Source organism: Festucalex cinctus, chromosome 8, assembly GCF_051991245.1.
Source record: "Festucalex cinctus isolate MCC-2025b chromosome 8, RoL_Fcin_1.0, whole genome shotgun sequence".
NCBI lineage: Eukaryota > Metazoa > Chordata > Actinopteri > Syngnathiformes > Syngnathidae > Festucalex > Festucalex cinctus.
This window is the reverse complement of record NC_135418.1, coordinates 2,213,613-2,227,820: the sequence shown is the minus strand read 5'-3', so window position 1 is coordinate 2,227,820 and position 14,208 is coordinate 2,213,613. Positions and strand designations below refer to the sequence as shown.

General features: G+C 40.9%; 1 protein-coding gene and 1 long non-coding RNA gene across 8 annotated transcripts in view; both read left to right on the top strand.

Moving 5' to 3' along the window:
• The first annotated feature begins 777 nt into the window (after window positions 1-777).
• LOC144024056 (uncharacterized) lies at window positions 778-2,539 on the top strand. The gene is made up of 3 exons (XR_013284662.1): window positions 778-2,119; window positions 2,195-2,228; window positions 2,330-2,539. It is a non-coding gene; the product is annotated as an uncharacterized LOC144024056 (long non-coding RNA).
• Window positions 2,540-3,553: 1,014 nt separating this feature from the next.
• Window positions 3,554-14,208, top strand: part of LOC144023468 (uncharacterized) — a 50,606-nt gene continuing 39,951 nt past the window's right edge. For 2 of the 7 annotated variants that reach the window (XM_077528974.1, XM_077528983.1), the window contains exon 1: window positions 3,555-3,719. The gene's annotated coding sequence lies outside the window, so the exon portion shown is untranslated. The other 5 variants (XM_077528979.1, XM_077528978.1, XM_077528984.1 and 2 more) reach the window with 4 other exon arrangements.

The window sequence follows — 14,208 nt, the reverse complement described above, 5'->3', positions numbered from 1 at the left end:
AAGCTAGCATGCAAATGCTAATTTTAACCTTAATGCTAATGTTAGCTTAGCATGCTAATGCTAAGCTAGCATGCTATTGCTAATATTAGCTTAGCATGCTAATGTTAATGTTAGCTTAGCATGCTCATGCTAATGTTAGCTTAGCATGCTCATGCTAATGTTAGCTTAGCATGCTAATGCTAATGTTAGCATGCTAATGCTAGCTTAGCATGCTAATGCTAATGTTAGCTTAGCATGCTAATGCTAATGTTAGCTGAACATGTTAATGCTAATGTTAGCTTAGTATGCTAATGCTGAGCTAGCATGCTAATGCTAATGTTAGCTGAGCATGCTAATGCTAATGTTAGCTGAGCATGTTAATGCTAATGTTAACTTAGCATGCTAATGCTAAGCTAGTATGCTAATGCTGATGTTAGCTTAGCATGCTAATGCTAATGTTAGCTTAGCATGCTACTGCTAAGCTAGCATGCTAATGCTAATGTTAGCTTAGTATGCTAATGCTGAGCTTGCATGCTAATGCTAATGTTAGCTTAGCATGCTAATGTTAATGTTAGCTTAGCATGCTAATGCTAAGCTAGCATGCTAATGCTAATGTTAGCATTAGCATGCTAAGCTAATGTTAGCATGTTAATACTAATGTTTGCTTAGCACTCTAATGCTATGTTAGCATGCTAATGCTAAGTTAGCATGCTAATGCTAATGTTAGCTTAGCATGCTAATGCTAAGTTAGCAAGCTAATACTAATGTTAGCATGCTAATGCTAATGTTAGCTTAGCATGCTAATGCTAATGTTAGCTGAACATGTTAATGCTAATGTTAGCTTAGCATGCTAATCCTAGTTTAGCATGCTAATGCTAAGCTAGCATGCTAATGCTAATGTTAGCTTAGCATGCTCATGCTCAGTTATCATGCCAATGCTAATGTTAGCTTAGCATGCTAATGCTAGTTTAGCATGCTAATGCTCAGTTAGCATGCCAATGCTAATGTTAGCTTAGCATGCTAATGCTCAGTTAGCATGTTAATGCTCAGTTAGCATATTAATGCTAATGTTAGCTTAGCATGCTAATATTAATGTTAACTTCGCATGCTAATGATAAATTAGCATACTAATGCTAATGTTAGCTTAACATGCTAATGTTAGCTTAGCACGCTACTGCTAATGCTAAGTTAGCATGCTAATGCTAATGTTAACTCTTTGACCGCCATAAACGTTTAAAAACGTTCAGTATAATCCTAGGATTGGCCGCCATAGACGTTAATTGACGTCTACTATGTTTTTTTATGGAAACGGGTGGAGGAAAGCCTTGGGTCTGTTGGTGCAGCTGTGCTCCAAGTATCAAGCCGATCGGGTTACTATATGAGTATTCCTGGCCACTAGATGGCTGTGATGAGTCTTTTGGACAAGATCGGGTAGGAGACAACAGTAGAAGAAGAGAGGCTGAGCTTGAGTGTTGAGGGGGAGAGAATGGCTAACTTGGCTAAGGGAGTCAAAAAGGCTACAGATGGCAATCAGCTCACGCTTGATCCTTATTTTCAAAGCTCAAAAGCATCGACCAGTGCTCAAGAGCACAGTGATGACGGGGTTAAGTCATAGTTGAAGCGGTGACGCGGCCGTTTCGACCACGTCCGAAGGCCCCACCGGCTAGCGATGCTAATAACGTCCTAAGGCCCCACTGGCTAACGATGCTACACCGGAGAAAAGTGGTGCACAACCGAGCACGTCTGCACAGATGACGTTTCATCGGACGATGACGACTACTATGGGTCCGATGCAAGACAGTCTTGGACAGTCTTCCAAAGAACGTGAAGGTAAGCGCTAACATGCTAGTAAGATTACTTTCCTTTTCGGTCGATCTGCTCGCAGCGTGTGTAAATGTGCTGATATACACTAAAACATCTATTACCTATACACACGTGAATGTATATTTTATAATTCGTGCTCACAGCAACGTCCGACCGCTGGTTCTACGACAAAGAAAGGTAAAAAAACAAACAAATGTTTTCAATACACCGCAACAATAAAAGGAAAGTCTTTCGATAGTATTGTAATTGTATATGTTTCTTTCAGCTCCTCCTCATAGGGCCCAAAGTGACCCTTCTCACAGTGAGCAGAACAAAGGTAAAAAGAAAAAAAAAACGATTCTCCACAGCACTAATAAAATATTTGATGGTAAACGTCTTCTATAATTTACAGAATGTGCATCAATCAATACATCCAAGAAAAAAAGGTAAACATGCACACGCACACACACACACACACACACACACACACACACATTGTATCACAGTGCTCTAAAATAATATATGATATTGAAATGTATATTTGCAGATCCCAAAGATTCTGGCTGGCTTGAAGTTGATGAATTCGGCTGGCAGCCAACCATCTTCCCCTTTGCTACAAAACCAGGACCAAGGGATGCTGCAGCAGAGCTGAATTCCCACCTGCCAGCTGACATCCTGGAGCTCTTCATCACGGATGAACTTCTCCAGCACATCGTTCATCATACCAACCTCTACGCAAATCAGTCCATGCAGAAGCAGACCGACAAAAACTGTTGCGCATGTGTAAATAGTTTGCAAAGAGTTTTCCAAATTGTTTGTTCGGATTGCTACTGTTGCATGTAAATAAACTGTTATTTTGCAATCAAAAAACACTTTTTTTATTGTTGGGGTAGTGTTTTATAGAAGTTTAGGTGTTTGTAGAATCACTCATGCAAAAAAAAAGTGCCAAATTCACTAGAGTGCATGAAATAACATCGTTTCACAAAAAGCTTGATTTCTCCGTATTTTGGAAGAAAGGATTGGAAGAGGATTTGGGTGAAACGAAGCTGTTTTCTATTGTTGATTACTGAAGATCTGAATAAGGTAGAAACAAACTTTTTTTTTTAGATGAAAGATGAGACTCAATCTTTCATTTGGTAGTATCCGCGTTTCCATAGTCCTAACACGACATTTTCTGTGGAGCTTGAAAGATCGGTAAAATTCTGTAAATCAGCTGGCAGTATGGGGTTGCCTTTTCCGAAAATGGCTGGCAGTCAAAGAATTAACTTAGCATGCTAATGCTAGCTTAGCAAGCCAATGCTCATGCTAGATTAGAACACACAACACAACACAACAGGCTTTGTCAACAAAATCCCCAGTGAAGTGGTCCAGCAGAGAGAGGAGGATTCTGACGTCTTCTTTTCTGATAGAAATACAAATCCTTGTAGTTGATCGCCAACGAAATCGATCCCGGCGTCTATGTCGTACCTCGGCTGGAAAAGCAACCTGGCTCTCAATAGTCTATTTAAATGTCTCTCTGTGATAATGATTCCTTTTAATGCCAGGCTTTTTAATATGACTTTATAAGCAATGGCGCTCCGCCATTGCTTATAAACCCCGGCCCTCCCTCTGGGAGCCAGAGGGAGGGCCGGAGTGGCACGTGCCCCTGCTGAAATGGGATTGGACCCAGCAGACGCCAAATGATTGACATATCACGGCACCGGCGCAGTGACGTCGCACGCCTGGCCGATGCAGCCTGCCAGCATTTTTTTCAAGGAGACGCCTACTAATTGTTATGCCCCTCCTGAACAGTGGCTGGCGCTACTTACGACAAAGCATTATAATTCACCTCACTAGGAGTCTGAAGAAGGAGAATCATCTGTTTTAAGGAGCAGTCTCCTGAGTACCGAGAATGCATGTTGGCGTTTGGCTATATCATGTTTGTTTGCCTGTGAGACGTAAGTGACTGTTTAAAATAACTTTTATGTTCAGATTATGGGCGTCAAAATTGTCACGTTATTATCTCGTTAACTTAAAGTGCCTTTAACGGCACTATTTTTTTTTTAAACGCTCGATGAACGACCGCTCCTTATTTGGAAAGCCTCTACTCAGGTAATTCTAGTCACCACAGTAGAAACGTCCACGTCAAAACTACCCAATAGAAATCCACTGGAGCTAAAATACAATGTTTAAGGGGCAGAATATAGGTGGAGGAGCCATTTGGACTGTGTCTCACCACTACCACCCGTGCCTTGCTTTGAAAGAACGCACTCGGTTAGCCGTTGCGTTCGCACTGAGCACCAAGAGGCGTCCATGGGCACTCTGAAACCCCTGTGAGAGTAAAGAGCCGAATGGACGCCGTCTTGACAGTTGGAGTGAGCCCAAGCCTATTTATCTTTAAATGTGAGGCGTATTTTATTCAGCATCTCCACAAAATATCTCATCAGGGTGAAAGTGAAACTACCGATGTGTTCGCTGTAACAGTAGAGCGGCCTCAGCTGCGTCTCGCATCCGAGAACTTAACAAAATAAAAGCGTCCAACGTCATAAAAAGGAGCCACTATAACACAATTTAGCAGTAATAAATTAAATGATATTGCCCAATGTGTGGGGATTGGCGTCAAGTTGTATTTTACAATTTTAAAATGTGCAGAAACTCGCAAGTTACTTATTGTTTAAAATTACAGAGCTATTAATATGAAAAGAACACATCGGTCGTTTCTGGTTCCTATGCAGTAAAAATTCGTCATTTTACAATGCACATCCTATTTCACTTAACAAAATAAAAGCCTAGCGCGAATGCATATATTTGTGGGGACTGTGTTGTATTTTACAGTTTTAAAAATGTGCATAATTTCACAAGTTCATGTTAAAAATTAGGCAGCTCCTAATATGAAAAGAGAAATGCATTGAGCTTTCACTATTGTCTTACAAATGCAATTATACCATGTTGTAGTGATAGAAAAATGACCAAAACAAATCAGTCACGCTTTGGTTTGGTTTTACAGTACAGCACATATTTTATTTTATTTTTTTTACTTTTTTTCTTGGATTGTTATGAAATTACTCTATCAATGAATTTTTTTTTTTATTGAATTGTTATGAAATTCTCTATCAATGACTAAAAAAAAAAAAATAAAACCATATTGAAATTGCGGGGGTGTACATTTTATTGTAAATGTAGGTATAAATTGAGATATAAAATGTGCAATTAATGTGTGATTAATAGTCAGTTAATTATTGAAGTAATGCGATTAATTATCATTTCAAATTTTAATCCACTGACACCTCTAGTCCAGATAGATTGTTTTGGACGGACATCAATAAGCAACGTAGTTTTGTGCAAGCTAAAAATAAGTATGTTGTTATGCAATACAATAGCACCTTCCAATGGTTGAAAGTTCAAACAGACACTAACTGACGTTTGCATTTACAGGTAGAAGTGGAGGATTTATTAACATTATTATTAACTAGAAATGCCATTTCTGGGGAAATGGCGTGTGAAGGCTGGAGAGCTGAATGAATACCTGTGGAATGATTTGGAATAATGTTGAATGATGATGAATGATATTGAAAGATATTGAATGATATTGAATGGTTTTGAATGATGTTGAATGATGTTGAATGATACTGAATGACATGGAATGAGCTTAACATGCTGAAGTTGGAATGGTTTAATTCTAATGTTAGCATGCTAACATTAGCATTAGCATGCTAACTTAGCATTAGCATGCTAAGCTAACATTAGAATTAGCATGCTAACTTAGCATTAGCATGCTAAGCTAACATTAGCATTAGCATGCTAGCTTAATACTAGCATGCTCACTTCCTGTTGATTTCAGGCCACTTCCTGTTGAAATCGGGTCACTTCCTGTTGAATTCGGGTCACTTCCTGTTGAAACTGGGTCACTTCCTGTTGATTTTAAGTCACTTCCTGTTGATATCAGGTCACTTCCTGTCAAAATCGGGTCACTTCCTGTTGAAATCGGGTCACTTCCTGTTGAAATCGGGGTCACTTCCTGTTAAAAACAGGTCACTTCCTGTTGATTTTAGGTCACTTCCTTTTGAAATTAAGTCACTTCCTGTTGAAATCAGGTCACTTCCTGTTGATTTTAAGTCACTTCCTGTTGATATGAGGTCACTTCCTGTTAAAATCAGGTCACTTCCTGTTGAAATCGGGTCATTTCCTGTTAAAATCAGGTCACTTCCTGTTGATTTTAGGTCACTTCCTGTTGATTTTAGGTCACTTCCTGCTGAAATTAAGTCAATTCCTGTGGATATGAGGTCACTTCCTGTTGATATTGGTCACTTCCTGTTCAGGTCGGGGAATATCCTGGCAAGAATCACACGCATACCTAATCAATTGGCCAAAATGGCCACCGCCTTGGGAGGCCAGGTTGGCGAGAAACCTGGGCATATCATTTGTCTAAAATGGCCGCCGTGCATGGTAAGTTGGAAAATGGCCGCCATGCGTGGTAAGTTCGGTGGTAAGATGAAAGAGCTCATGACGTGATATGGTGGAATATATTGAAGTTGGAACGAAGTCAATCGGATAAATAATGTGGAAGTAAATGGAAAATGTAGAATGTGGGAAATATTTGGGTACGAAATCGGGAATTGTGGGTAAGGCCTGAATTTTGGAACTGAAAAGCTGGAAGAGCTCATGGCTTGAATTGGTGGAATATATTGAAGTTGAAACGACGTCAATCGGATGAAAAATGTCGAAGTAAATGTGAAATGTAGAATGTGGGAAATATTCGGGTACGAAATCGGGAATTGTGGGTAAGGCATGAATTTTGGAACTGAAAAGCTGGAAGAGCTCATGGCTTGAATTGCTGGAATATATTGAAGTTGGAACGAAGTCAATCGGATGAATAATGTGGAAGTAAATGTGAAATATAGAATGTGGGAAATATTCGGGTACCAAATCCGGAATTGTGGTCAAGGTGTGAATTTTGGAACTGAAAAGCTAGAAGAGCTCATGGCTTGAATTGCTGGAATATATTGAAGCTGGAACGACGTCAATCGGATGAATAATGTGTAAGTAAATGGAAAATGTTGAATGTGGGAAATATTCGGGTATGAAATCGGGAATTGTGGGCAAGGCGTGAATTTTGGAACTGAAAAGCTGGAAGAGCTAATGGCTTGAAATGCTGGAATATATTGAAGTTGGAACGACGTTAATTGGATGAATGATGTGGAAGTAAATGGAAAATGTAGAATATGGGTAATGTGCGGGTACGAAATCAGGAATTGTGGGTAAGGCATGAATTTTGGAACTGAAAAGCTGGAAGAGCCCATGGCTTGAATTGGTGGAATATATTGAAGTTGAAACGACATCAATCGGATGAAAAATGTCGAAGTAAATGTGAAATGTAGAATGTGGGAAATATGCGGGTACGAAATCGGGAATTGTGGGTAAGGCATGAATTTTGGAACTGAAAAGCTGGAAGAGCTCATGGCTTGAATTGCTAGAATACATTGAAGTCGGAACGACGTCAATCGGATGAATAATGTGGAAGTAAATGAAAAATGTAGAATGTGGGAAATATTCGGGTACGAAATCGTGAATTGTGGGTAAGGTGTGAATTTTGGAACTGAAAAGCTGGAAGAGCTCATGATGGAACATATTGAAGTTGGAACGAAGTGAATCGGATGAAAAATGTGGAAGGAAATGTGAAATTTAGAATCTCCCATTAAGAATACATGGGGAAAAATCGGGTACGAAATCGGGAATTGCGGGTAACACGTGAATCGTGGGAATAAGAAAAATGGAAGCGATGTAGGCGCGAATATTTGGAATCATTTGAAATTGGAACGGAGTGAATCGGGTGAAAAATGTGGAAGTAGAAACAGGACAAAAAAGTGCGAGGAATAAAATAGAATAAGAACTAGAAATGCCATTTCTGGGGAAATGGCGTGTGAAGGCTGGAGAGCTGAATGAATACCTGTGGAATGATTTGGAATAATGTTGAATGATGATGAATGATATTGAAAGATATTGAAAGATATTGAATGATATTGAATGATGTTGAATGATACTGAATGACATGGAATGAGCTTAACATGCTGAAGTTGGAATGGTTTAAATTCATCCAGAAATCTAGAAGCAGTTGAAGGAAGATAAATACCACAAAAGTAAAAATAAATCAGCAAGAAACATGAAAACAAGGAAGGAATCAAGTAAGAAATGGAGGAAGTAGCAAGTAATCGGGTAAGCAATGGAGTAAAGTGAGAAGAATTAAGTAAGCAATGAAGTAAGGAGGGTAGAATCGAGTCGCAATGGTGTAAGGAGTGGCAAACTTAAGCAATGGAGTAATAGTCACTCTGTTGAAATCAGGTCACATTTGCATTAGTATACTAAGCTAGCATTAGCATGCTAAGTTAACATTAGCATTAATATGCTAACTTAGCATTAGCATGCTAAGCTAACATTAGCATTAGCATGCTAACATTAGCATTAGCATTCTAAGCTAACATTAGCATTAGCATGCTAACATTAGCATTAACATGCTAAGTTAACATTAGCATTAGCATGCTAACATTAGCATTAGCATGCTAACATTAGCATTAGCATGCTAACTTAGCATTAACATTAGCATGCTAACTTAGCATTAGCATGCTAAGCTAACATTAGCATTAGCATGTTAACTTAGCATTAACATGCTAAGCTAACATTAGCATTAGCATGCTAACTTAGCTTTAGCATGCTAAGCTAACATTAGCATTAGCATGCTAAGCTAACATTAGCATTCACATGCTAAGCTAGCATTAGCATTAGCATGCTGAGCTAACATTAGCATTAGCATGCTAAGCTAGCAATAGCATTAGCATGTTCAGCTAGCATTAGCATTAGCTAGCATTAGCATGCTAACTTAGCACTAGCATGCTCACTTCCTGTTGATTTCAGGCCACTTCCTGTTGAAATCGGGTCACTTCCTGTTGAAATTGGGTCACTTCCTGTTGATATCAGGTCACTTCCTGTCAAAATTGGGTCACTTCCTGTTGAAATTGGGTCACTTCCTGTTGATATCAGGTCACTTCCTGTCAAAATTGGGTCACTTCCTGTTGAAATCGGGTCACTTCCTGTTAAAAACAGGTCACTTCCTGTTGATTTTAGGCCACTTCCTGTTGAAATTAAGTCACTTCCTGTTGAAATCGGGTCACTTCCTGTTGATTTTAAGTCACTTCCTGTTGATATGAGGTCACTTCCTGTTAAAATCAGGTCACTTCCTGTTGATTTTAGGTCACTTCCTGTTGATATGAGGTCACTTCCTGTTGATATTGGTCACTTCCTGTTGATATGAGGTCACTTCCTGTTGATATTGGTCACTTCCTGTTCAGGTCGGGGAATATCCTGTGTCAACTTCCGCTTACCCGCAGGACTTAAATCGGGAAATATGTCCTGATCGACTCTCCAATCATTGGGTCAGTAATTCCCCTTTTCCCTCACCGGCTCTAAGGCGTCAATGTGAGGGGACGAGAATTAGTCAAGCCGATATATCGAAGTGGACTCACCTAGGTTTGCTCACTGTCTTCTTATCATGAGGTCAATCCGTTTTCATCCACCTATTACTCCTGAATGAGCAACCACACGAACCCAGGAATAACAGACTGAACACCTCACTTACTTGGCAGCTCCACCTCTCTTAGTTGTTTGCATTTGTTATTGACCTAGTCATTTAATAATCCTTGTTAGGATCATACGGACTTGTTTCATACTAAGCAGGAGTATTTGACTTTATTAATACAAATGGAAACCATTCATCAAATGTTATTAAAATACAATTACCTCTTTTCCAAACGTCCGTTGCCGTTGTCCGTCTCGAAGGAAAATAATGAGGTCTTATAAAATGACCTGGACTTAGTAAAAAGTCCCAAAAATAATAAAACAAAACCGAAAGAAACAAATAAAATAATTAAAGCAAAAATTGTCTTTCAATATTTTATTACAATGATAACAGGAATATAAAAACAATTTTTAAATTCTTTAATGCGCGTTCACCAAACACCAGGCGCAATTATAAATTTCAAAAATCAAGAATACAATAAAAATTAAAATTGATAAAATATAAAATGAAATAGAAAAAGGGAAATCAAACATAACTATTTAAACCTTTAAATAAAGCCTTCTAAGATTGATCACTTCTTCAAAGAGCTCAAGACCTAATTTTAAAATAAGACGTTTTTGGCTAAAAATAATTTGAAGATATGGAAGTGTGTTAAAATGGCTCCGTCCCTACACGCGATTAACCGTTCATAACTTCCTCTTAAACATCTTATTCAATAAAGCATTGTACATTACCCAATTTGGAGAGAAAAGTCCCGTTCGCAGCTAACAGCCAAAGGTCCTCCGTAAAAAACCTAAGTCCTATCACTCTGCTGTACGCTTTCTCTAACAACACACTCCTCACGGGTTGATCGCTTCACGACAAAGAGCTGAAAGCTCGGAGCCCCGATCGTTGCCAGGGGCATTCTTTTATAACCTTGGTTGCGTCACAGCATCTCCTTGGTAACGGTGGTCTTCCGCCGGTCGTTCCAGTCACTTGTAGTCCCTTTGCATATCAATGCGCTGAGACGAGTTAGGGCATGTTGGGACGTGTTAGGGCATATCCACAGTCACATACAGTTGAGTGAGAGACAAGCACATAACATTGGAGCTCATTCTTTACACAAGCACACACAGGAAACTGGTTACTAAGCTACGCACACCACAGAGCTTAGTCAGTTCCTGTTTAAACAAAAATACATTTCAGCCTACGTGGGGCTATATGCACTCATTTACACATGGGGCAATATACTCATCCTACGTGGGGCACTACGCCATCTTACGTTGCCATATGCCATCTTACTGGGGGCAACATGCTATACGTGGGGCAAGACGCCATCCTACGTGGCCATACGCCATCTTACGCTGCCAAAGTCTCGGCTGCAATTCAATATGGAGCCAAAAAAGTCCCTATTACAATTCTAACGGTCCTGGCTCTTATTCGATATTTACAATCATCAAATCAATGACAATATGTGATAATATTCTTAACCAAACTATGCAAGCATGAATAATATGTAAATACATAGCATGTTAAATCCCAAACCTCTCAGGGAATCTCAACAGGTTGATTCTTTTTCATTTGTTACACATCTTGTATGGCAATGCTGAGAGAAAACATCTTTTCATACAGGCAATCATGACACTCAATGCAGTTACAGCAATCTTATCAGCGATAATAAACAGTATCGCATGTAATTAAAAGGAAATAAAAGACAGCAAAGTTTCACAGTGGCTTCAATGTGCTGTAAGCATTGATCCATAATTCAGGTTAACAATTGTCGAGTAAAAATTGTATATTGTGTGTGCTATTACTCAATTCAGGATACCTTTGTTTATTTATTTAACCGTGGGGCTTTATCACTACAACGTGGGGCCACCTACTCTCTTTAACTTGTGGCTTGATAAGGTTCAAAATGTGGGGCTAGGATGAGGATCTTATCGAAACGTGGGGCTTACTTAAAGCTAACGTGGGGCTTAAGGCCAACCTGGGCCTCGCTAGGGATGACCTATACTTGCTAAGCAGGCGGCTCCGGTTGCTTAGGTTTGGCGGCATCTGGTGGTTACCTTGGGGTACTACACCCAGAGGCCAAAACATGATCATATCTGCCCTATAGACACCAATTCCTTGATCTTATGGACACCAATTGATCTCTAATTTTAGAATTGAGTTCAGTCCATAATTTGTCATCTAAAAGTACATGATATGGTGCTCCATCTGACCCACTCGACTCCACTCAATTCGACACCCCCTCCTAGAGATCACAGGTGTCCCTCAAGCAAATCAGCCGCATATCCAACTCACCATCCAACCCCATCATCCACACCTCATCTACCCCACCGTCATCACCCAACGGAGACGCCGGGGAGTCAGAAGGCATGGAGACGGGCGAAGGATCAGGTAGTGGAGACCACAGGCTGAAGCCATTTATCAGTAGGGAGGGCGACAACGCAGCCAACGAGCCCTCATCCTCGCTATGCTCAACCACCGGGTCATCATCAAATGATGAAACCGCGGGGGAGACTGGTCTCAACAGTGGCATGATCTTACCAACTGGAGCCTCCTGTCGGGCGGCACTGGATTCCCCAGGCTCGTCAACCCGGTCCAGGGAGGGCGAGGGGGCCGTCTCAGGCGCGCAGGGTCGCTCCTCTCCAACTCGAACACCACCATACCTGGCACTCTCACCAGGTCTGGCCGTCTTCCTAGGAGTGGCGGCTACACAAAAGCCAGACGGGGTATTGAAAGTCAAGCGTCGAGCACCGTCAGGCAGGCGCCATACCATGCGCATCAAAGGGACAGTGCTCCCGATGAATACACTTTCTTTGTTAACATGGTATCGTATATCTTTTATTGGACTTTGAACCAAACCTTCCAACTTACATGAGCCCGCGAGGTCAGCAAAGCCAGGCCATTTCCAAATTTTGCTCATGGCTGAATCGAAAAGATCACATAAATAAGTCATATAAAGCCCATCGGGTATAAGCCACATTTCCTCACCCACACCCTCTGGGGACAAAGGACAGCAGCAGTGCCCATAGAACACGTCTCCAACTACCCAGGCTGAGAAGAGAAGGAGATCGTTTCCACAGAAGACACACCGCGGCTCATCCTGGTTATCCTGGTAAACACACAAATACAATTCGACAATTCTTAAACCTGAGGAGAGCCGGCAAAATTGCGGCTCCCCATATGTACAGGTCGATCCTGATCTAAATGATCATCCGCACCCACTCTGTCGAGAGAATGCGGAATGCCACTACGCCGAGAGAGCGAGGGTGTGGTCGCTCTCCGAGTAGCGGAACCTTTTGGCGGGAGAGTAAAAAAAGCTGCATATGTAAAAAACCAAACTACTAAAACCAATTGGTCGACCAGGCGCAGCCAAAGGAGAATTGAAATTATTCCCCAAACTATACCCCATAAAGTTAGTTTAGCTGTTCGCCACATCCAAACCCTGCTGCCCGTAGCCACAGGATTTCGTTGAAGGCGAATCACCATATTCATAATATACAATGCCAATGCCATGGCAAATATGCCTTCTAATATAACTGCTCCATATAAAACCTCAAAAATCATGATAGAGGTTACATCTAAACAAACCCAGCACACCAAGAGGAAAGTTTCAGCTACCCCCCTTGGAGTTTTATAATTTATTCTAATTCGGCCATGCATGTACACAATGAAGCATCCCAATCCCAGTGTGTATGTACAAAACACAAAGCGTAACACCAGTACCTTGGTAACAGCTATCACCAAAATAAAGGGTCGAGTTAACTGCCAAATGTCCCATTGTCCAGTACAGCAATAAAGAAGCCATATTATAAAAATCATCCAATATTCAGCTTCATTACTTACATTTTGAAGGGCGCCTGGTCTCCCTTTAGTACCATTAACCGCACCGCATGCCATGGTCATGTGTAGTTTTACTGTTCCGCCAAAAAGTGTCAGTGAGGATTGAGGAAGACAGGGCTGGGGCGTTGCAGTTATAGTCTGGTCGATCCCGCCCTTTTTTGCAGCCCTTCCTCAATACTCAGTAACCTCCTCTTCGACGCCCCCCCCCAATTTTCCTGTAGCTCATTGGCCAATAGCCGAGCTTTTACCATATTAGGTGAGGCTTTCACTTTGTGTTCTCGACGAGGACATAGCGACAAAGATCCTCTTTTAACAAATACAAAAGCTATCACTGCCGCTAAAACAATTCCTAAACCTAGCAGGAACCAAAGTCCCACATCTTGTGCTAAATTTGACAGCCCGGTTTTTATACCCTGAAAAGCCGTCTCTGCCACATCTTCCACAACTTCAACGGCTGTTGTGGCCACAGTTTTAACTACACCCTTTATTGCCAATCCAATTCTCTCATACCAAGTACATACATGTTCCCCCTTATGATTGTATTCGTCACTGTGTCCACAATGCAGCCATTTTTCAGCAGGTTCGTGGCATGTACCTGGGCCATAAATTTTATTGAATCCCAGCCAATCAAATCCTGTAACTATGTCTCCTGCACAAAGGGATTTTCTAAATGCGTGACCCTCTAAAATCTGCATAATGGAGTCAGGAGGCTTGGGGATAATTTTAAGTCCTACCATTTTAGACAATTCCTGATCATTGTCCCATCGCGCGCAATAACCTCTTTCTGCCGCCTGGCTCCGAATCCATCTATTATTATTATCTTTTACCCATACCGCTCCCTCGATATTGGCATAATCTTCATCGTGGTAACGTGGGGTACAAAAATTCTTAAACCGGGAAACTTTATAACAAGGTTTACGTGCTAACACAATCGTACAATTTTTAAAATCCTTCCCGGAATCTCCACCCTTACACACCATCTCCCACGGCCGTGGACTAGCGTATAAGGCTGGTCTTTCACTGTCAGGCCAAATGTCATTCTCTTTAGA